General features: G+C 48.5%; 1 protein-coding gene across 2 annotated transcripts in view; it reads left to right on the top strand.

Annotated features, from left to right (window-relative positions):
* The first annotated feature begins 351 nt into the window (after positions 1 to 351).
* CPNE2 (copine 2) overlaps positions 352 to 23,595 on the top strand; it is a 151,463-nt gene continuing 128,219 nt past the window's right edge. Inside the window, exon 1 of one of the 2 annotated variants that reach the window (XM_084644288.1) lies at positions 352 to 462. The gene's annotated coding sequence lies outside the window, so the exon portion shown is untranslated. Of the gene's footprint in view, positions 463 to 592; positions 994 to 23,595 lie in introns of those variants that run through there. The other variant, XM_084644289.1, reaches the window with a different exon arrangement.

Genomic DNA, 23,595 nt, shown 5'->3' with positions numbered 1-23,595 from the left:
AACACACGCTTTGTGTGACCCAGTAGACGCGAAAGGCCCCGATCCTGCCATCGGATCCACGCAGGGGATCCGATGGCAGGATCGGGCCCTCCATTGGCCCTGTAGTTTGTTTAGAAACCTTTCCCCCGGGTCTCGTTAGGGACCCGGGCCGCTTCGCCCGTCTGCCCCAGCGGAGCGGGCTTCAAAGCCGTTCGCTAGGAGCCGGCTGGTTTTAAAAATACCACTTGCGTGGCATAGTTGAGCGCGTCTCTTGCACGGGTCCTTTGAGGGGTAATTATTTACTTGGGAAGGGCCAGCCCCCTCGACAAAGCTATTTAAAGTATTTCTTGCCCTCCAAGAGCCAGACCGAGACGGGAGCCTAGACTGGAAAGACCCCGCAACCCTGGGAAGCCCAAGCGGGGGGGGGGACGGACTCTGTGTGGGTTAAAGAAGCAGTTTCTGAAAATCCGCCTCCGGGTGTCGGTACGTTTCAGGGCTTCCGAAGGGGAGGAGGGATTGATACACCGGGGACGCTGCCAGCCAGTCCCGGTGCAGCGTGCAGGGGAAGTGGCTGGAGGGGGGCGCCCCGCTGCCTCTCTCGGAGGCGGAGGGCCGGGGGCCTGCCGGCCGGCCGGGCGTGTGTCGCTGCGCGCGGATCCCACCCCTCGCTCCCCCAGTGCCGAGGCGCCGCTGCCGGGCGCAGCTGGTTCCCCGCTCGCTCGCTCGCTCGCTGCCGGGGGAGCCGCGGTGCCCGGGCGGCGGCGGCGGCCGCCAGCCAAGCGGAGCCCCGAGAGCGCCCCCCGGGGAACGGGGCACTGCCGTCCCCGCCCAGAGGGGCCGCTGCCTGGCCGGGGAGGAGGCGGCGGCGGCGGCGATGCCCGCCCGCTGATCCCCCCCACCCCACACCCCGAGCCGGCGGGGCTCTCCGGGGATGCCCCAGCAGCTCCCCGCCGCGGCCCCCGCAGCTCGGTGAGGAGCCCGGGGCCCCACCGCCCGGACGGCAGCGGCACGGCGGTAAGTGACCGGCGGGCCGGGGAGCCGCGGTCTGCGCCGGGCCACCCGCCGCTTCCAGGGGCGGGGGGAGGCTGATCGCGGCAAGCCCCGGGGGGGACCCCCTGGGGGGCTACGGCGCCGCAGCGGGCTTGGGGGGGCCCCTCTCCGGGCTGCGGCACGGTAAGTTTCCCGGCAGCGGCGCTGGGCGGTTCACGGGGTGGGGCTGGATCTTGGCCTTACTTCTGCACTTAGTTTCAGTCCAGGAAACAGTTCGCCTCCGAGGGAGCGTTCCCGGCTGAAAGGGCTGGCTCTGCCCGACAGCCTCCCGCCTTGGCCCCGCACCGCCCCTGGGAGGAAGAGCCTTGTTTGAGCTGCACCCCGAAAGGCCGCTGCTGGGAAAGGGCAGGCTGCCAGAGGCGGCTTGCAACACGATCAGCCGCGGTGGGTTACCAGCGGCTGGGTCAGTTAAACCCCCCCTACCCGCTCCTGTCCACTGCCAAATGCAGACCATGGCCCCTGTTGTTCCAGCCCTCCTTTTTGAAAAATTACCCTGGGTGCTGCCTTTCCCAGAGTCCACCTGATGACAGGTGCCTTGCGCCTGGGGTCCGACCCAGTGTAGCAATAACTGGGGGGGATCCCTCCTGGTGGAGATGATAGTTAGAGCGGTGGGTTTTTTTTTTTTCCCTTTTAAAGCGACTGAGCTCTCACGCCATCTACAAATATGAAACAAAATCCAAGTCTTTAAGTGCCTTGCAGGGAGAATCCATCACAGCGCATGGACTGTGGGTCTGTCTGCTGTGTGGAAGGGAAAACATTGTCTTTCTCTTGCAGCTTCATCGCTGCCCCTGTGTATATGTGTGCTCTGTCGCTGGAGGGGAGAGAAAGAAAAGGCTCTGTTAATGTTGGTAGGGGCCCACACCCGTCCACCCTTAATGTTTAAAATACCACCCAGACATGAGCACGAACCTTTTCTCCGCAGCAGCTCTGGGACCTTCAGGGAGTTGTTTAGAGTTGAGGGTATAAAGCCCGTTCCTCTCTCTCACCATGTGCCACAAATCCAGCTTGCCTTCCTCAGGCCTGTAACGCAGCTTACTCGGGACTAGTACTTTGCTCCCACTCTGGCTGTCTCCTCTGTTAAGATAGAGCACTCTTCAGGGCACCGTGTGTTCATAACAAGCCCAGTGAGGCCCCGATCTGGCTTGTAGCCTCTTGGCTCTGCCATAGCATGTGGTTATAGCAGCCCTGTTGACGTTGACGGGACTGCTGTTGTGAGTGTGGCCATTTAGGATTGAGCCTGGATTCACGGATGCCCAAAAACTTAGGTTGGAGAAGAGATCAGTGACCCACTTTGCATTCTGATGGTTAACGTCCGGAGGCCCTGGACTTGGTGCTGTGAGGTGTTGGATGTCTTTCTGGTAGCTCAGTGTACAGGGCCCCCCCTCTTTGCTCTGCCCCACTTGCTGTGGGTTGGGAGTCAGAGTGAACGGCAGCCAGCTGGTGAGCTACAGGGCGGAAGGGCAAAAGTGCTTGTTTGCCAGCAGTTTGTGGTGTGCCTTCATTTTTGTACCCTTGGCTGTTGGCTATTCTCCTCAATGCTGTTTGCTTTGTAGCAGCTGGGTCTGCTGGAGCCTTCGTGGGTGAGTCACTATTTTGTATCGGAGGTGGTGGGAAGGGCTCCCTTTCTTAGTGACAGCTCTGATTGCTGGCTGGGTGTAGGAAGTCCATCATTTGAATGTAGGGCAAGTAACTGAGCTACCAACAAGTCGCACACTCCAACGCTCCATCTAGGTTTTGGATACACTGAATGCCATGAACACCTGGTGAATGAATTGAACAAGGAAAATATTTTCCCTTAGCTCCCCCTATTGCCAAACTAAGATCCTGATCCTCTTCCTCATGTGAGTAACCCTTACACACGTAGCCCTGTTGGAGTCCAGGGACTGCATGGAGCAATCCGGATGAATGTCACCAGGGAAACTGCAGTGGTGGGAAACTTTCCTGTCACCAGGGAAACTGCAGTGGTGGGAAATTTGTGGCAAAGAAGGCCCGAGGGCCAGATTCTGATTTTTGCTACACCTCTGTAAGGGTCTGATCCGCTTCCCATTGAAGTCAATGGAAAGATTCATCTCAATGGCCTGTGGATCCAGCCCTAAATCAGGTGTAATTTCACTGACTGTACTGGAGTTGCTCCTGAATGATGCTGGAGGAACTGGGGTGAGAGTCTGGCCTTTAGTGTAGACACGTCCCTAGAGTTCACCACTCTGACCCTCGGTATTACTGCAGAGCTCTGTTGCTCAGCTCCTGCTCTCTGTTAGCTTCCCTTGTAGCCAGGGAGTCAACTTTGCAGTTCTCAGGGTTGTTAATGAAGTTTGTTGGCTGCTGACAGTGCAAGGCCCAGAATGTTGAAAGTCAGGGGAAAAGTTACAAGAAACATCAAATCATGTATTCCTTGACCACAGTGGCAATGTTCAGTCTGTCACAGGACATTGTCTGTGCTCCTTTAGTGGATCAGAAGGCATTTAGGCAAGGAACTACGACAAACAGAGTCACATTAATAGCAGCCGTGAATAGACTGATCTAAGTAAGGATGGCTTAGAGCAAGAGCCTTTGACATCTTAAAGGGACACTGTCAAAATAAAGGGCTAGATCCTTAACTGGTGAGAATCAGTGTAGGGTAGAAACATTGACTTCTGATTTACTAAGCTAAGGGTCTGCCCCAAAATCATAGTTAAGTGTCTTGTTAATTTGCTTAAGTTAGTGCCAACAAGGGTAATTAAAACATAAATTTTAAAATAGAATGTAGCTGCTTCATTTTTGCTCTTCATTCAGTTTGAAGAATGAAACTAGATTCGCCTGTCCCTGCATTGGCATTGTCCTGCTTTTGCTTACACCAGTTTTACACTGCTGTAAATTCACACGCTTCCATGAAGCTGCTCCTGATTTACATCAGTGTGGGTGAGAGAAGTGGGAGGATAATCCAGTGGTTCGGGTGCTAATCTGCCACATGGGAGACTGAAGACCCGTTTCTTGCTCTGAAACAGACTGCCTGTGGGACCGTGGGCAGCTCACTTAGTCTCTCTGTGCCTCAGGTTCTCCGCCTGCCCAGTGGGGATACTAGCATGGCCCTACCTTGCAGGGGTATTGTGTGGATAAATACACATCTGATGGTAATACAGCCACGTGAGTACCTAAGATAGACAGAATCAGGCCTTTAATTCCTAGTTACTTTCACTGTCTGGGTGCCATGTTCTAGGAGAGGGCTATTGGGCTTAGGTTTATATATCTAACTTTCTTTCTTTCTTTATATTGGATTGTATAATGCCATTAAAACAGCCATACAGCTGGCGTCTAAACTATTTACAGTGAGGTGACCCTTTGTTGAACCCTGACGTAGAATTTGCAAAACTATTCCATGGAGTGTATGGATTCAGGAAACTGAGATGCCCTAAACCGTGTACGTACCATACGAGGCTAGATGGACCCCATGGTTATAGTGACCTTCCTTGGGAGTGCCTTTGGGTCTCTGCAAAGGTGAAGTCAGACGCTCCTTCCCCTTAGGGATGAATTCTTTGGTTACTATTCTGACACATCAGGTTTCAAAGTGAGGCCTCTATTCTGAAGGCTGATGCACCCAACAAACTGTTTCTTTGAAGCTGCACGCTTCCTAACCCAGAGTAGCTTCAATTATGGAGCTGAAGATATTGTCACGCTCGTGCATGCATAATTGTCAGTGCACCGTCAGCACACAAGTGTCTCTGCACAGGGTGAGGCTACCTTAGGCCAAGATTTTCAAAAGTGGATGTTTAAAGTTAGACTCGTAAATCCATATTTATGCAGCCCAACAAGTGGGTTGGATTTCAAAAAGCTGAGCACCCAAGCTTGCTGAGGACAAAACAGAGTGGATACAAATGGATGACTTAATTGGATGATTTAGTTGGGGGTTGGTCCTGCTTTGGGCAGGGAGTTGGACTAGGTGACCTCCTGAGGTCTCGTCCAACTCTAATCTTCTATGATTCTATGACACTTTTTTGGAAAAATACAAAATTGGATTTTTTTGTTATTTAAATTATAAGAAGTTTCTCATTTTAAAACAAACCTGTTTAAAATCTGAATTTACTCCAAAATGTTAAGGCCTAAACGTCTTCTAATGTTTTAAAAAAATTAAGTAAAAAATAAATAACTAAATCTCTGAGCCTCTATCACAAACTTTGAGTCAAAGGCTGCTCTTCAGGAATCGGGGGGGAAACATCTAACTTTGGAGGTTGAGCTTTATAAACATGACACAGTAGAAGACTGTCTCATTTTCAAGAGATCTAGGCGAGTAGGAACTTAAGCTCCAGTCACTTTCATTTAGGTGTGTGTGACAGTTTTCCCAGGCTGACCCTGATATAATGAGTTTAATTCATGGACTACAGTTAATCCCTCTGTTTAGTAAATGGTGAAGCATCTTTCGATACGAGAAGTTTGTGTATCGAAAACACCTGAAAGTTGTTTAAAAATAAATTGTATGTGCTGTTTTGTGTTTCATTACATTCCAGTTGCCATCTTAATACAGCTTGATACAAATAATGAGCAAAAAGTTATCTAGTAAATGAGCAATGTATCATTCACCATTTCCTGACATACTGAAAATGTACAATAAGAATACAAAAATATCAAGCTATATAATTGCTTAAAGACATGTATATAGTTATAGGGTACCCTCCTAGATAGCAAGATGTACCAAATCTCATGTAAAGACTCTATTTCACTGTAAATGTTTTAATGGTTATATCAGCTAATGGGAACACATCTTTCTTTAGAAAATAACTCCAGTACGAATGGAAAAGTGGATTAAAATTGATTATTTAAATTGAGGCTTTCCACATGACGATTTAACTCACCCCACCCCATGCTCTTGTTTGCTGAAATCCAGCTAAAGCAGCTATGCTGAGAAAAGCATCAAGTTTAAGTTGGTTTAGCTAGTTCGCATTTGCTAAACCTGAGCTAAACTTGGCCACTTTTCTGGGTCAAAACAAACCCTGAGGTTGTCAGTCTGGCCCTGAGCTTTTTTAATATATGGGGAAACAAATGAATTGAAGCCTCGTTTCCAGACCTTCCTCTCTGCAAACACACACCCCGGTCAAATTATACCTGGGATTTATCCCAGGCCAGGGGACAATTTTGTGGGAGCCTTTTGCTTAAATTATTACCCGCCTATCATTGCCTCTCAGGATTGGATCCTAACCCTGCAGCTGTTAAAGGGTCTGTACCGGCTCAGCATTCCCTAATACTACCCCTGCTAGGTATGGGTTTTTTAGAATGCATTAAAATGACCTTTTCTGGAGTAGAGTGTGTCTAAAAACATTGGTTTGACAAGGAAATTGCGACCTACAGTCTGAATGGCTTTGTTGCAGTGTGGCCTGCATTGTACTGGAGAACAAGCTTCTTATCTGATCCCTCCTGCCTGGTGAAAGGAAAACAAGACAGCTGAATCTCCAGTGATGTTAAATTACATGTGTTGGCTTGGAGACGCAGCTTGTAATTTTAAAGGCCTTCGGATGTGGCTTTTCCTCCTGCCTTGTTCTGCGTCTCTTTTCTCTTCCCAGGTCATGGTGGACAGGTTGTGTCGCCCTCGAGCTATCTGATTGCATGGTATTGTGAACTGACCAGTGCAGGAGCAGCCAGGGTGGATTAACAGTTCTCCCCGTTTGCTGTGATAGCATTGTCCATGGGACTTTGAACCTGGCATTTTTGTTGCTTTTAAGTGCACCGAGAGTGATGATATTAGTCTCCGAGCCAGTAATAACCTAGGGCCGGATCCTGCTCTGGTTAAACTCTGTGGCAGAACTTCCATAGATGTCCGTGGAAGCAGGATCAAGCCCCTGCCCCTGACTTAAAGTGCTAACTTCTGGTTTGAACTGACTGGATTCAGGGCCTAATTCGGCTCTTGCTTGCGGTGTGAATCAGGAGTTATTCCGGTGAAGTCCGTGGAGTTCCATGAGTGGGATACCAGTCTCCGGGAGAGCGGAATGAAGCCTTCAGTCTGTTGTTCTCTTGAGACCAGTGTTGCCAGTTGTCGCAGTTTGTGTGCGATTCCTTGAGGATCTCGGCTTTCATTGAAAAGAAAAAAGAACAGGAGGACTTGTGACACCTTAGGGACTAACAAATTTATTTGGGCATAAGCTCACTTCATCGGCTGCAAGTACGTTTCTAGCCTTTGCCTTGGGTGGCAAAGAAAAGCTTGAAAATGTGCTCCCGAAAGGCTCACAAAACAGAAAGGAAATAGAAAGAACCTACTATTGTTTTAAGCAAATCTCTGTTTATACACATTTTGTAAGGAGAGTGATCACTTTAGATAAGCTATTACCAGCAGGAGAGTGGGGTGGGGGGAGAGAAAACCTTTTGTAGTGGTAAACACCCATTTTTTCATGGTTTTGTATGTATAAGAACATCTTCTGTATTTTCCACAGTATGCATCCGATGAAGTGAGCTGTAGCTCACGAAAGCTGATGCTCAAATAAATTGGTTAGTCTCTGAGGTGCCCCAAGTCCTCCTTTTCTTTTTGCAATGACAAACTAACACGGCTGCTACTCTGAAATCTGTTTGTTCATTCATTCATTTTCATTGAGGAGGGAGGGGGCATGACTCATGATTTTTGAATGCTTTCGATTGGCCATGCTGTTTCTTTGCTGGCCATTCAGCTCTGCTGTGGCTGGTGATATAGGTTTCATCACAGGTGCAGAGTAAAATTTTCAAAAGCACCTAAGTGAAAGGAGCCCAAATTCCACTTTCAAAAGCATCTTAGTCGTTTGGGCTCCTAAACCACTTAAGCCTTTTTGAAAATGGTAGTTAGCTGCCCAAATCACCCTCCGTCTCTGAGATTTGCTTTGCCTCCAGTTTTCTACATTGCCTCCGGGACCCAAATTAAACCCTGGTGTAAGCTCTGACACCACAGACTAATTTGGCCCAAGGTATCTCTCCCTACACACTGAATTTCTGCCCCGTTCTAATTGAGAGCCCACTTCCATTTGACAGGCTTGTTTATGGAATGAATATGCAAAGAAACCCGGTGCTTAGACTTGCTCGTTACGGTGTGTAAGGAGGAGGATGACCGTGACCCTGTAGGAGCTAGACCTGGTTGAAACTTTGGAATCGTAAACCTGTGTGAGACCCTGACATTCTGAAAGAGTTTTTGTTCTGAATGGGAATGACAACCCACATTTCGAAAGGAAATTCTGAAAAAATTCCCAAAGGGAAGAATCAACATGTTTCCATTCCGTTTTCCCAACCCAGAACAGCCGGCTGCCCCAAGTCCCTGGGCACCCCTGACTGCAGGGGCTTCCCAAGGCATCCCCCACCACAGAGTGGGGACCCTAGAAGCCCTGAGCGGCTTCTGGCGCTTCCAGACTCCCAGTGGCACGACAGGAAGCCTAACTCTGAGACGGGTTGACGGGAGCCTGCAACCCTCCTCCCACACCCCAACCCACTGCCCCCATCAAATTATCTCGCTTTATTTTCATTTACTTCCCATTACTTATAATATAGGAGGAAGAAAAAAAGAATGGGGGGGCGGGGAGATAAGAGAGAGTGTTCTTTTTCTTGGCTCAATCCCGGGGGGGGCTGAAAATGAAGATGTGCACAGGGCCCCACTAACCCTAAATCCACCACTGCACAACATGTGTTCTCATGTCATGCTCCCTTCTCCCCGCTCTGTGTACATTTCACTTGAATAAGGAACCAGGTTTTGACTGGCTGTATGTGACAAAATACTTCTCGGGTCACCCCCGTGACGAAGTGAGGCATTTCACCCTGTTATGTTGCATCTGAGTCTTACTGTCCTAAACTAATACTGTGAGTACCTCCGTTTCTCCGTGTACGGCACCAATGCCTAGTTGGTGGGACTTGGGTGTGTGGCTTTTGCTGAGGCCTTCAGGGCAGGTGAGGCTGCCCAGCTGCCTGCATGTAGGTGATGGCCGATGCCCTTTGTAACCTGAGAACCAGGAGGGGGATGCGGCCAGGTGACACTTTGCCTGGGAAGCGAGACAAAGACCGGAGGAGAAGCAACAATGTGTGTTGGAGGCCAGGCAGCGGGGTCCAGAGCAGTCTGCTGTGGGAGACTGGAGTGGGGAGTCCAGGGGGTCCAGCCTAGGATTCCGCCAAGATGGACTTGGCTGAAAGTCACTGATTTCTGTGTTAACAAATTCTGTTCTATCCTGTGTACCTGTCGACTAATAAACCTTCCGTTTTACAATGCTGGTTGAGAGTCACTGTGGAGTTGGGGTGCAGGGCCCTTTGGCTTCCCCAGGAACCCTGCATGGGCAGACTCGCTGAAGGAAGCGCATGGTGAGAACAGGGATGCTGAATGCTCTGAGGTCAGACACAGGAAGGCTGAAGCTGTGTAAGCTTCTTGCCCTGGCGATGGTATGCTCCACCAGCGTCCTGGCTGGCTTCATACGGAGCAGTTCCAGAGCATCGGCCCGGTGACTCCGTGACAGCCCCACGTGACACATCTGGGCTCTTGCGGACTGTTTGGAAGAAGCTGGGTTATGCCACTTCTTCACCCAAAACTTCTTTCTTCCCAAAAGGTTGTGGCCTGTGTCACCAGTCCTCTTCCTTTCCGCAACAAACAAACCATTTAGGGTAAACAGAAGTGGCAAAGGGGAGTTTCAGAGAGCGAAGCTGCAGCTCCTGTGTGTTGAGGTGTTTTCTGTGGGGCTTGTGTGGCTGGGCTGTAAGCCACTGGACGGGTCAGGTGAGGCAGGTCTGTTTGTGTCACTGAGGGCTGTGTGGCTGGGACCCTTGGGTTTTTGAAAAGGATCAATGTTTGAAGTCTGAATGGTTAATCCCTTCCTCTTAACAAGGGAGTAGAGCAGACAAGCAAGTCTTAGTATATAGATTGGTTGCCAGGTGAACAGGAGTGATAAACATTCAAGTTTCAGTGGGAGTTTAGAGAGGGAGTGTGATTCCTGTTTTAGATATGGCTCTATACCACATAAAGAATGTGGATGATGAGAGAACAATTACAGTGGCCTGCCTTGAGTGTGCGATGTTGTCTGTTCTGCTAGAAGACAGAAGTGATTTCAGGTGTATGATGTACAAGCTGGTGATGTACATGATGTACATATTGAAAGAGAAGATATGTGGGCTGGAAGCACAAGATTCAACATTGTGCAGTATCTGAGAAAACAAAGACTTCATGGACAACCAGATTTGGAAACTGCTGTAACAGATGCCACAAGGCGAAGGTTTGGTGAAAAAAGAACCAGAGAGAGAAGAAATCAGAGAGATGGACTGGAGATTTGTGACCAAGAGGGGAAAGAGAGTCAGGAGGCATTGAACCCAGGTAGAAGCATCAAAACATTATCAGATGCTCAGTAAGTTAACTCTGGAAGACCCTGTCTCTGGAGGACTAGAACAGAAAGCGATAGGGGACATATCTGATAGGCATCCTTGCTGTATGAAGCAAGCAGCTATGAAGAGGGTTCTTCAGACATCCTAAGAAAGCAAGCAATCCTCATCAGCAACTGCATATTAAGAAGAGAAGACAGAGAATTTAGCAAAAGACACAAGGGCAATAGGACAGCATGCTGTCTCCCTCTAGCAAAAATATAAGATGTCTCTGGGATGGGTTCCCCCCAGGGTGCCATTTGGAACTGGGTTACCACTGACCCCACCTGCCTGGGACTCCTATACACTGTACTGCTGAGGCAAGCCAGCCCAACCCTCCCTCAGGCTTCAGACTGCACTTTACCAGCACAAATACAGGTAGGGACACACCCCGCTGCAGCTTTACACACAGATGCTGAGATCAGCTCTGCATGGGAAGGCTCAGCCAAGGAATTGCCCAGTACTCAAGTGCACACCCTCCTCTAGAGGGTAAACCCAAAATTATACCGTCTTCCACTGCACAGAGAACTGTACAGTGTAAGCTCATAAAATTTGCCCCCTCCCTCAGTGTGCAGAAAGATATGCAACAGCTTTCTACCCCAAGTTATAATTTCCATACACTGGTTATAGACAAAACAAAATCAAGTTTATTAACTATGAAAGATAGATTTTTAAGTGATTATACGTGATAGCAAACAGATCAAAGCAAATTACCTTAGTAAGTAAACAAAACCGTAAACTGAACTCAACACACTAGATAAGTAGAATATGAATTAGCAAATTCTCACCCTGAGTGATAAACAGGCTGGCAGATTCTTAAGGCACAAGTTTCCTTGGCTTTCCCAGGTTTTAATAATCAGGCTAAGAATCCTTCTAGCCTGGGACCATCACTTCCCACAGTTCAGTCCTTGCCCCTCAGGTGTTTCCAGGTGTATTGTTGTAGGGAGAGTGAGGTCCCATCATGAAGTTGTTGTCCCCCTTTTATATCTTCTTCCCACTTGCTGGAAAGCTCTTTTGCTGTGACATGGGTCAAACAGTTTCCGTTGTGCAGTGCTATCTCTGAGAGGTTTCTGTTGTACACAGTTACTGGGGTAATCCTTGTGCTCGTGCATTTCCTCAATAAGCCACAAACATTGTTTGACCATTTTACTGTTGTACCTGAAAGGCTGCTTGTGGGTGTGTTCAACCTCATAACATAACTCTTTTCTTTTTTTCAACCATGCAGCTGGTGTAGGGAAACCAACAGCCCTGGTTTCTTCAGAGAAACAGCTGGCTGGCTTGGCTGTTAGCGGAGATGAGCAGAAACCAAGTGCAGTGGAATTCAGAGGTGGTGTTTGTACTTGGTTCTCGTGTCTGGGTCTCTTGCCTGTTGCTTTCTTCATGCCTGCAGATGCTCTCGTCTTTTCTTTTTGCCCCGCCCCTCCAAGGTGATTTTTTTCATCAAACAACCTGCCTTGATTACGCATTTCTATCCAAGGTACTTCGATGACCCCGTTATGGAAGTGTGTGAGCACCTCATGACATTACTGTGCGGGAGGAAGTCCCTGCTTTAGATGTGGGGAACTGAGGCAGAGAGGGTAAGAGACTTGCCCAGGGTCACACAGGAAGTCTGTGGCAGAGCCAGGGATTGAATTCTGGCCTGCTGAGTCCCAGGCTGGGACTGTAACCACTGGACCATCTTTCTTCTCTGACTCATACTGGTGTAAATCAGGAGTAACTTCATCAGAGTCTATGAAGTTACACCAATATGAAACTGAGGTGAGTACAGGAACATACTCAATAAACTGGTGCTGACTTGTGTGGTTTCATTCTCCAGGATGAAGGAAGAGCTGGAAGGACACAAACAGTGCAGGGAAATGAAATGACTATATTATATTTTGAAAATAATGGTTGTTTAATATTCTCATTGAACCGTGGTCTCCTGGAGTCTCAGGCCAGTGCCATAAACTCCAGGACCGTCCTTCCTCTGTGGACCGATGAAGTGTGGTCTAGTGGTCAGAGTGCCAGGCTCCTGAGTTCAAATTCTACCTTGGCCATTGCCTCACCATGGGGCACTAGGACAAGTCTCTTCATCTGTTTGTTTCCGCTTTCTCATCTGTAAAATTAGAAGTGAGTCAGAGCAGCAAGATCTGGGTTTCACACTCCTTAAAGTTCTGGGTCTTTAGATCCAGGGTTTTGGTTTGGCCCATTAGGAGGAGAGAGCAGGGCCAGCTGTGAAATTCTAATCCAGTCACTCCACTGCCAAAAGCGGGGTGTGTTTGGCTCAGACCCATCTCTGAGTACAATAGTAATAACACTTCCCTGCCCCAGGTGCGTGAAGTGGGGGTGTGAGGTTTAATTTATTTGTGCTTGTAAAGCACTGGGATCATTAAAAAGCACTTTATAAGCGCTCAGCAGTGTTTATTGTACTAGCAACAATTCCATGTGTCATAGGAGCTCCGTTAGCATGACTAATAGTAAATAATATATTTTACTTCACACTCCCGTAGCACTAGATCCTTCATTCAAGGATCTGGTGCCTGACAGAATAAACACGATTGTGCTGGCTAAGGATGAGGCACAGACAGATGGTTCCACCGACTTCATGGGAGTTGGATCAGGCCCCAGGAGACTTGCTGAAAGTTGTACAGCAAACAAGGCAGAGTTGGCAACTGAATCCAGAAGTCTTGTCTCTGAGGCCTCTGCTGTATCCATTTGAAAGCGGAGGAGCTGCTCAGCAAATGGGTGGTGAGCACGTGTGTGTCATGCATGTGATTGTGAATGTTCCCCCTCCCCCATTTTTCACGGATATTCCATTTTGTCAGCCCCTCTCGCATACGAGCCCCATATGCCCACTCCAGCTGCGTGCCTTCACTTTTTGCCACGTTATGCCCCACAGACAATAACAGGTCAGGACCCTTTCATTGTCCTGCTGAGCAGAGCGAGCCCTGGGTGGCAGAACCCAGTCTGTGGCTCATCGACATCTTGATTCTCCTTTTGCTTTTCCATCCCTTTACCTACAGCTTTTGCCTGGCTTTGCTCTGCAACCTCTGCTGGCTTGGTGCCCTCTGAGACGTACTTTGCTCTCTGCAAGAGGTCTGACATGAGATAGGAACCAGAGAGCAGATTGGAGAGAGGGGATAAGTCATGGCTTAACAGCACCAATTTCCACTCCTCCTCTAGTATTAACATGGGGCAAGCCTTTTGCTTGTCCCACCTGTGACCTCAAGTGACTTGCTGTCTGCTAAATCTCTCCTTGGCACTCTGGCTTTTCCTTTCCTGGTTCCTCACAGACCCTGTATCTACCAAACAAAGGTGGTTTCTTTGATGCTTAGACCTTAGTCAGAGTCATGCCCTCTGAGCAATGTAAGCCAGGGAGAGAGAGTGAAGCAAAGCTGTGCGTGCCACTTTTGGGCCTCTGGGATGTTGGATGTTGCCAGGGCCGGATTGGCCCCTGGGGCAAGCTAGAGCAACCCCATATACAGCTGCTGCCCAAGGTTCCCATGGAGCCGTCCGTCAGCCCAGAATAGCTGCAGTGCCAAGCACTCTGGCCACACCCTTTTCCTTCATAGGCCTGTCCATGGTATCCACCTAAGCCAGGATTTTCAAGTGAGGAGAGTTTAGGGCCCCATAAGCTGTGCAGGAAGCAACCCCCTCTGGGTGGGTGGAGCTACCTGACTTCCAGCCCCTGTATTCTGTCGGTGGTGTAAAGGGGTGAGAATGTGCCCCAGGGCCTGTGGGATTGGGAACGAGAGAGCCACTCGCCTGTTTGTGAAATGCGGTGCAACTGGCAAACCCAGCCATGTCTCCGGGATTGCTCAGGAAGTCCTGTCTCCAGCAGCAATTGTCTGGTGGTGGCAGGAAAATCAACCCCCCCAAGACTGAAAAGTCCTTGCAAAAATAAAAATTCAGATAAATCTGTAGCGTGAGGAGCGAGTGACAGGGATTTGGAGCAGAGAATTTCCCAGGAATGTCAAGCCTTAAACAAATAAACTTACACCCAGTGTAAACGCCCAGCTGGCTAGCACGGCAGAAATGAAGGTTCTCAGGAGCCAGCTGGCTGCCTGCCATCACTTCCAGGAAGGGGAGTAGCTCTGGGATGAGCTGGGAAGCATCCACCCTTCCCTAGGAGGGCGCAGAAAGACAGCAGAGACAACATAGTTTGAGGAGGCCCGCTGAGGTTCCCGTGTGGGTAAAATCAGTTTCCCATATTGAGGAAGCACCCTGGGATCAGCAGTCTGAAGAAGATCAAGGACAAACCACAAGCGTCTGTAGGTATCTAGCCTGTGCCTTCCTAGAACAAGAGAATAATCCCTTCTGGACTCCCCTGTATGACTGCCTTGAACACCTAGGGGTCTCCCATCTAAGCACTGGCCAGGCACCTCCCCACTTTGTGAGAATTGTGAGATTGTGTGACTGCAGGAGGCTTTATTTCTCCTGAAGCACCTGGCATTGTTCAGCAGCAGAGACTTGTTAGAGGGACCAGCAATCTGTGCTTGTTTGGCAATTCCTATACTCCTGCCTGACTGCAAGAATGGAAAGGCTAGCAAGGGATGGGGCACAGAGTACAGAAAGCTTGATACAGACAAACTCTGGGTCAGTTGAATCCCTGTGTCTGGGGATACATTTCTCCAGGGCAAAAAGGAAAGGTTAGAAGTCACTGAGTAGACCACAGCAGAGAGTCTAAGCAATTGAAATTGCTAAATGTTAACAAGGCACTAAACATGGCTGGATTACACTCAACTGTGCTCACTTAATGAGCAGCTGTTCAGGGTTTCCTTTTATTCTTACCATTCAGTGTGTGGCCTTGGGCGCCGTTTACTGCGCGACATCGAGGCCCTGTGCTAAATATTGAATTTTGGGCTTTTCTAGGGTGCTCGTTGCTAGTACGAGTGCTTCACAAGCATTAATGAATTATCTTCGCAACACACCTATGAGGTAGGGGTGGTTATACCTGTTTTAGAGAGGGGGAAACTGAGGCATGGGGAAATTAATGCCAAAATTGGCAAACATCCACTAATTTTGTGTGCCTTTGAGACACCTGGGACCTGACTTCTTTTTTTCAGAGTACTTAACATTTTGTTTGGTCATAGCACAACTCCCATTGATGTCCGTTACAGTTGTGAGCTCTTGGCACTTCTGGAAATCAGGCCTCCGCTTGTCTTACCTTGCTCATTTTCTGGATGACCAACGCACAATTATTGGCCAGCTGTGGCCATTTCTATTAACTGACGTGCCTGGAGTCACTCACAAATGCTGAGGCAGGGGTAGAATCTAGTTCTCCAGTGAGGCCACTGAAGTACCTTAACCGTGAGGCCATTCTTTCGTTTCCTGCTGTCCCCTGCCTCATGCACTACACACCTTCTGACGTCTCCATCAAATGGTTCAGGGGTCCCACGGACTACAGACTCCTTTACCGAGCAACCCTGATTCACCTCTAGAGCATCGTCCATCCTGTGCATGCCTCAACATTCTTTTGTGGTTTTTTTTTTCATGTAATACGACACTGTGAACGGTGCAGAATTGACTCACTTCTAGACGGTAGCAAAATCTGTGGCATGAGTTACTTTGTAAGCTTATTAATGTATTCATTCTGTGGTATTGGAAACTGTTATGACTCAGCATTATCTGCCTCATGATTACCATTAACAAACATTATTTTGTTGATTATAGTTCCTGTCATGTAGATGCGCGCTTTCTCTCTATCATCTAATCTATAAATAAAATAATTGTTTTATGGAGGTTTTGATGGTAGGTCTGACCTGGCTTCTGCCTCAGTCATTTTTCACTGCTCTGGTAGAAATTCCATAGTTAAGGTTGTGTTGTGATTTTTTTTTTTTCACTCAGATCATGATAAAAGCCCCAAGGACCTAGAATCATAGGACTGGAAGGGACCTCGAGAGGTCATCTAGTCCAGTCCCCTGCACTCATGGCAGGACTAAGTATTCTCTAGACCATTCCTGACGGGTGTTTGTCCAACCTTCTCTTAAAAATCCCCAATGATGGAGATTCCACAACCTCCCTAGGCAATTTATTCCAACGTTTAACTACCCTGACAGTTAGGAAGTTTTTCCTAATGTCCAATCTAAACTGTCCTTGCGGCAACTTAAGCCCATTGCTTCTTGTCCTATCCTCAGAAGTTAAGAAAAACAGTTTTCCGCCCCCCCATGTAACAACCTTTTATGTACTTGAAAACTGTTATCATGTCCCCTCTCAGTCTTCTCTTCTCCAGATTGAACAAACCCAGTTTTTTCAGTCTTCCCTTAAAGGTCATGTTTTCTAGACCTTTAATCATTTTTGTTGCTCTTCTCTGGACTTTCTCCAACTTGTCCACATCTTTCCTGAAATGTGATGCCCAGAACTGGACCCAATACTCCAGTTTAGGCGTAATCAGCACGGAGTAGAGTGGGAGAATTATTTCTCATGTCTTGCTTACAATACTCCTGCTAATACATCCCAGAATGATGTTTGCTTCCCCCCTACAACCCCCGAATAGTGTTACACTGTTAACTCGTATTTAGTTTGTGATCCTCTTTGACCCCCAGATCCCTTTCCGCAGTACTTCTTCCTAGGCAGTCATTTCCCATTTTGTATGTGTGCAACTGATTGTTTCTTCCTAAATGAAGTACTTTGCATTTGTTCTTACTGAATTTCATCCTGTTTACTTCAGACCATTTCTCCAGTTTGTCCAGATCGTTTTGAATTTTAATCCTATTCTCCAAAGCACTTCCAACCCCTCCCAGCTTGGTATCCATCAGCAAACTTTTTAAGTGTACTCTCTATGCCATTATCTAAATCATTGAAGATACTGAACAGAACCGGACCAGAACTGATCCCTGAAGGACCCCACTTGATATGACCTTCCAGCTTGACTATGAACCACTGATAAGTACTCTCTGGGAACGTTTTTCCAACCAGTTATGCACCCACGTTATAGTAGCTCCATCTCGGTTGTATTTCCATCTTTTGTTTATGAAAAGGTCACGCGAGACAGTATCAAAAGCCTTACTGAAGTCAAGATATACCACATCTACCACTTTCCCCCAATCCACAAGGCTTGTTACCCTGTCAAAGAAAGCTATCAGGTTGGTCTGACACAACTTGTTCCCGACAAACCCATGCTGACTGTTACTTATCACTTTATTATTTTTTAGGTATTTTTTTGCAAAATGCTTTAATTATTATTCCGTTATCTTTCCAGGTACTGAAGTTAAGATAACTGTTCTGTAATTCCCCGGATTGTCCTTATTTCCCTTTATATAGGTGGGCACTATATTTTCCCTTTTCCAGTCTTCTGGAATCTCTTCATCTTCCATGACCTTTTTGAAGATCATCTTTAATGGCTCAGATATTTCCTCAGTTAGATCCTTGAGTATTCTGGGATGTATTTCATCAGGCCTTAGTGACTTGAAGACCTCTAACTTGTCCAAGTAGTTTTTAACTTGTTCTTTCCTATTTTAGCCTCAGATCCTACCTCATGTTCACTGGCATTCACTATGTTAGATGCCCAATCGTTACTAACCTTTTTGGTGAAAACTGAAACAAAGTCATTTAGCACTTCTGCCATTTCCACACTTTCTGTTACTGTTTCTCCCCCCCCCCCCACACACACCCCCATTAAGGTCTACCCTATCCTTGGTTGTCTTCTTGCTTTTGATATATTTGTAGAATGTTTTCTTGTTATCCTTTCTCTCTAGCTAGTTTAATTTTGTTTTGTGCGTTGACCTTTCTAGTTTTGTCCCTATGTACTTGTGGTGTTTTTCCTTTGTAATTTGACCTAGTTTCCTGGCTCATTGTTATACACAAATGCAAGGAGCTGGACTAGATGACCTAATAGGTCTTTTCCATCTCTACCTTTGCTGATTCACGTATCTAACATGCCTGCTCCCATGACCTTTCCTGGCAGGCAGTCCTGCTGGCTTGCTTTGCCCCAGATCTCCTTCCTATTCAGTATTCAACTTCCACAAAATTACTGGCCAGCCAGTTCTTTTTTGCTTCCTCGCTTTGTGTCCTTCCGCTTCCCTGAATGGAGTGAGCCCCTGAATCGTCACCTGTTAAATTCTTTGTTCTGACATGTCGGTGCTGTGCCTCGCTTCCCACCAACCTCTGCCAGCTCGGGATGTGTGCGGCGGTGGTGCTGGGGGGTTCACCCCGGTTTGCCATTTTCAAAACCCATAGGCCTTGTCTACACTCAAGAGCACCCCTACTCACAACCATTGGTGCTCAGCCCACGTGCAGCGGTACTGGTCCCTAAGTGCAGCCCAGGAACACTACAAGGGCTTGCACTGTTCGGGCTAATTTGGGTTTACTTTGGCTGGCCAGGTGGGCGCAGACCCCTGTGTGCCCTTGCTGTGGGGATCAGTGACACTGCTTGCTGAGCTGGGGCTCATCCCAAGCTCACACGCGGCTTTACTCCCTGTGGCCGGTGCTGCCCACGTCTCTGCAATCCTCCTCCTCTGAGGCCAATTCTGGTTTTAGCTGATGGCTGTGGCTGTAGGTGACCAGAACACCCCGAATCTGATTCATTTTAGAGAGTTAAAAATACTGTCTGGGCAACTGAGCTGCCATGTTAAATGCAAACCAAATGGACATCTGAGTTATGTCATCGATGTGATTTTTTTTTTTTCTTCAAGTGTAGCTACAACCACATGTATCTATGTACTGGCCCTGTGCAAGTAAGCACGGTGGAATAGCTGATGTAGCGATTGTGTGTTCCACTAAGCACAAGAGAAGCCCCTGCCCTCCCTGTTGAGAAGGCCCCAGCAGGTCCACCAGCCTCTCTGCTGGGCTGCCCTGCACCTCCAGTCAATTTTGTACCATCAGGGATGCAGGCACCACCTCCGAGCGCGCACAGCTGGGAAGTGGAGGCGCCGAGGGTCTCGCTGACTCTGCTCTGATGTTACTTCTGGCTTACAGTAAGCGTGGGATCCGGGGGCTTTTGCACGGGGACGATTGCTGGAGCCTGGGGTGAAGATCTGCGTGCAGATGCCTCGCTGTTTAATATGGGTAACCCCAGTGTGAGGTATGCTTTGGGGAAAGAGAGACTTCCCTGGGCAATGGACCCCCTGATCATTACACTCTAGCCTTGCAGCAGTCGTAGCCCCTATAGCTACTCTGCCGCTCAGTGTGGGGTGATCGGGGTGGCAGATCTGTGTGCACTGTCTCTTTCCTTTTCCCTTTGGTACCCCCACCTCATCCCCAGAACTTTCCGCGGACGGGAGCCTCTGCAGGTTTTCAAAAGTGCTCAGCATTGGCCTCGCTCTGCATTGAGGTCACCAGGGGGAGAGTGAGTTTGGCCAACACAGAGCGCTGCTGAAAATCCCATCTCATGCCCTGCAGGAGCCATGACCTCCCTGTGCGGCTTCCCCTCAGCCTGGTCCATAGTGCAACAGAGCCAGATAGGTCCCACTGGAGCCAGGTTCTTTGGGGGTCGCAGAGAAGGGATGGGAATCGCACCTTGGTGCACACAGAAGACCCAGTCCTCCTTTCACCGCAGTGGGTCGCTAAGCTCTCATTGAGGTCAGCAGGAGCAGGGTTGGGCTGCTGAACCGGTAAGAGAACTGGGCAGTGTGCAAGAAGCTATTTGACTGGTTCATAACTTTACAATAACAATAAATTCTTTTGCATGTATGTGGTGCCTTGAACCTGCCCTACTCAACGCTGTTTATGAGGGCTGATTTAAGCCTCAACACCCCAGGTACAGGATTATTGTCCACGTTTTATTTCTAAGCCAATTTCTGTTCCGAGTTGGCACAGCCCACAGGCCCCATCACAGAGAAAGTACCTGCCAAGCCCGGCCAGCTAAAGCCAAACGGTTCCCGAGTTATCCAAGCACAGAAGAGCACTCTGAACAGTTTCCCAGGCCATTAAAACACCTTCCCTCCCCGCTCTCCCCCACCCAATCATCTCACTCAGATACTGCCAAATGGAATTGTAACCAGCAAAAACCTCCTTTAAGATGAGAATGACCCTTCAGTCCAAAGAGTAATAGTTTTCTCCAGAACACCTAAGAACTCGGATTGGAGGAAGGATGGTGGTGATGTTAGTGCAATGGACTGGGACTTGTGACAGGGGGGTTCATTTTCTGGCTGTCATAGACTCCCTGTAGGTTCACATAATCTCTCTCTACCTTAGTTCCCCATCTGGAAAGTGGGAATAATGATGATTAATACTTCCTCGTCTTGCAAAGGTTGGTGAGAGGGTAAATTCATTAATGTCTCTGCTGCACTTGGATTTGAAAGGGAGAGGGACAAATAAGTAAGTGGATAGAGAGAAAGTTCTTCCTGCACCTTAATATAGTGTCACTTCTATGCTACTCGGAGACATGGCTATCGGAGGCTTTTGACCATCTCATTGTCAGCCCCAGAAGGGTTTGTGATGTTCGGGATGTTGCGGTCTGTATCTCCACTTGCCACGTTTCCCCTCCATATTGTGTTCCGCATATTGTGGGTCCAGATCTGGGCATCATTACTCATCCTCTGCTGCCCTGGTTTCTGCTGGGCACAGCCCAAGAGCTGCAAGAGAGCCAGGGGCAGCTCCCTGATTCTGAAAATAGTTCTGTGCCATCCTGGTGCGGGTGTAGACTAGAGCAGCCTGCAGGGTGCTCTAAGCTATGTTGACCCGCCATAAGCTGGGAGCTGTCAGAGTACAGCAAGCCACTCCCCTCCTCCTCCTGGGTGTTGTGAGGAGTGGAATAGATCTCAGCTAGGCAACTCTACAGTGGCTCTGTACCTGGTGGGGAATCTCCAGCTGGGGTGATTCCGTGGCTTTCTGGCTCCTTTACCCCACCAGAGCAGCAGAAAGGGGAAGGATAATTAAGAGAAAATCTGGATTGTATTATCACCTCTATCTCCTCTTTCAGTCTGGATTTAGACTATAAGCCCTTCAGGGCAGGGGCTGCACCTTTGTCTGTTCGTACAGCTTCTGACCTCCACTGAGGTGCTCGTATAATACAGACACTACCCATGGGCTAGGTCGTGGCACAGTGTGCCATCAAACATGGATTGCAGTGTTGCTTTACTTGGTGTTCTGGGCTCTGCTGCTGGCAGGAATTTTCCGTGGGGAGGGTGGAATTTTTGCAAATCCCACGGTGACATCTGTGTGGAAGCTCATTTTCTTTTCCATTGTGTCAGGTTCCCTAGTGATAGGTTCCCTTGTGCTTACTGGGCCGGCTCAGTGAAGGGGCGGGTTGATGGCACAGCGCTGCTGTAGTGAGAGGTATTTCTCCTCCTCTTTCCCTGATGAGGGAGGGGTCTCTGAAACCATAAGAGCCTCCCCGAGGAGGGCTGGGGCTGAGGAAGACCCTTCCATGCCATGAGATACCAGAATAGAGCAGAAAGACAGTCTCTTCCCATCTCCCAAAATAGCTCCAAAGAAGCTATTAAAAGCAGAAAAACAAACCCTTCTAAGGCATTGGAATGAGAAGGCGCGTTGGGTCTTGCAATGGGCCTCATTCGCTAACTGGGGATGCCCCCATGGGTCGTTTAGTTTTGGCTTCACTATCTCCTACAGTACCTCCTCCTACTTGGGTCTCCTGGCTTCAGGGGAGTTGGGAGTTGCTGGGATGGGGCAGCTTTACTGCCCCTTTGCACCACTGCAGCACAAGAAGGTGGGTGGATGAGGGGTTTGGGGTGTCGGTTCAGAAAGATGGCATCATACATTTGAAAGACCGCAGGCCCCGATTCTCTCACTGAGGCCTTATCTTCTCTGGGGATTTGCCCCAGTTCCAGTCATCAGTCTCGCTGCAGCGGTGTGATCTCCCGGCAGTCTGCACCCAATGCCCCTTCCCCGGCAATCTGCACCCAATGCCCCTTCCGCTAGACTCAAGCAAGGGTAAGCTCTGCTGGTGCTGAGTGTAGCTTTGCCAGACGACCATAGAGGTTTGCCCAGGTGCAGCTACATCCCTGGCTGGAATCGGGGCAACTCAGCTGATTAGGCAAGGCCCTGCACTATTGTAAATCAGGAACAACTCTCTTGGCGTCCATGTAGTCACACCTGGTGCAACTGAGAGGAGAATCTCTATAGGCAATTAGCCAACCCAGTTCTAGAATGATGATTCCATCTGGTGCTAAATTCTCCTTTCCAGTTACACTGCCCCAAAACCCTATATTTAATTGAACAGGCTTGCGGTGGGGTAACTGAATGGAGAATCTGTCCTTCCCCCATGTTGAATTTAATGTTGATCATGGATTTCACAGGCTTCAAGGCCAGAAGGTACCTTTATTGTAATCTAGTTTCACCTTCTGCATAACATAGGTCCTAGAATTTCCGCCACTGATTCCTACATCAAGGCCAATCACTTGTGGTTGAGCTCGAGCATAGCTCTTAGAAAAAGCCATCTGGTCTTGATTTAGAGACTCCCAAGTGATGGAGACCCTACCACATCCCTTGGTGAGCTGTTCCAACAGTTAATTACCTTCACTCTCTGAAATGGGTCTTATTTCCACATCCATGCCCATCTTTTGGTGGGATGTGAAATGGTGGCTATGACGGTAGAAGAGAAGGATGGTTTGGTATTTAGGATCCTACGTTAGGCCTTGGGAGATCTGCTCTTCACAGATTTCTGTGGGACCTTGGGCAAGTCACTCAGCTGCTCCATGCCTCAGTTTCCCCTCTGTACAGTGTAGGTAATAGCACTGCCCTGCCTCACAGGGGTGTTGTGAGGAGAAATACGTTAATGATTGTGGGGCACTCGGATGCTCCAGTATTGAGGGACTAGATAAGAACCTTGGATAGATAACTGCAAAACAGTTTCTGGGAAAATATATGGTGTGTTCTGTGACAAAACATCAGGCCTGACGTTGTAAGGTGCTGAGCACGCTCCAATTCCATCACAGGTTCTTACCTTGCAATCCTTTAGCTGAAGGTCATGCCCAAACTAGTCAGAATCCAGAACACCAGTAACGCTCCCCGAATGATGTTTTGTGTTGCGGGCTATCTGTCCACACCACACTTTCATGAACAAACACCTCTTTTCTGTACCTTTGCCTCTGTACTAGATGTTTGCCCAAAGCTGAGATTTTGCTGTGGATGGAACCAGGAAACTTTCAGAGGAACAGTGCAGTGTATATGATTACTACAGAGTGGATTTGGAAGGGTGTTATTAAAACCAGGTGCGGGCTGGTGAGCCTGTCTGAACAGGAATGAATGGAAAACATTTTGTTTTGTAAAATAATTCCAGGATGACAGTATTTGTTTACGCAGTAAATCAAAGCGGCTGATCCAGTGTTGCGGGGGGGGAGGAAGGGAACCTCGGACAGATTTAGCTACGGACTC

Source organism: Lepidochelys olivacea (assembly GCF_965140295.1).
Source record: "Lepidochelys olivacea isolate rLepOli2 genome assembly, chromosome: 12".
Classification (NCBI taxonomy): domain Eukaryota; kingdom Metazoa; phylum Chordata; order Testudines; family Cheloniidae; genus Lepidochelys; species Lepidochelys olivacea.
The sequence above is the reverse complement of the archived record's forward strand: the minus strand, read 5'-3'. Positions and strand labels throughout refer to the sequence as shown.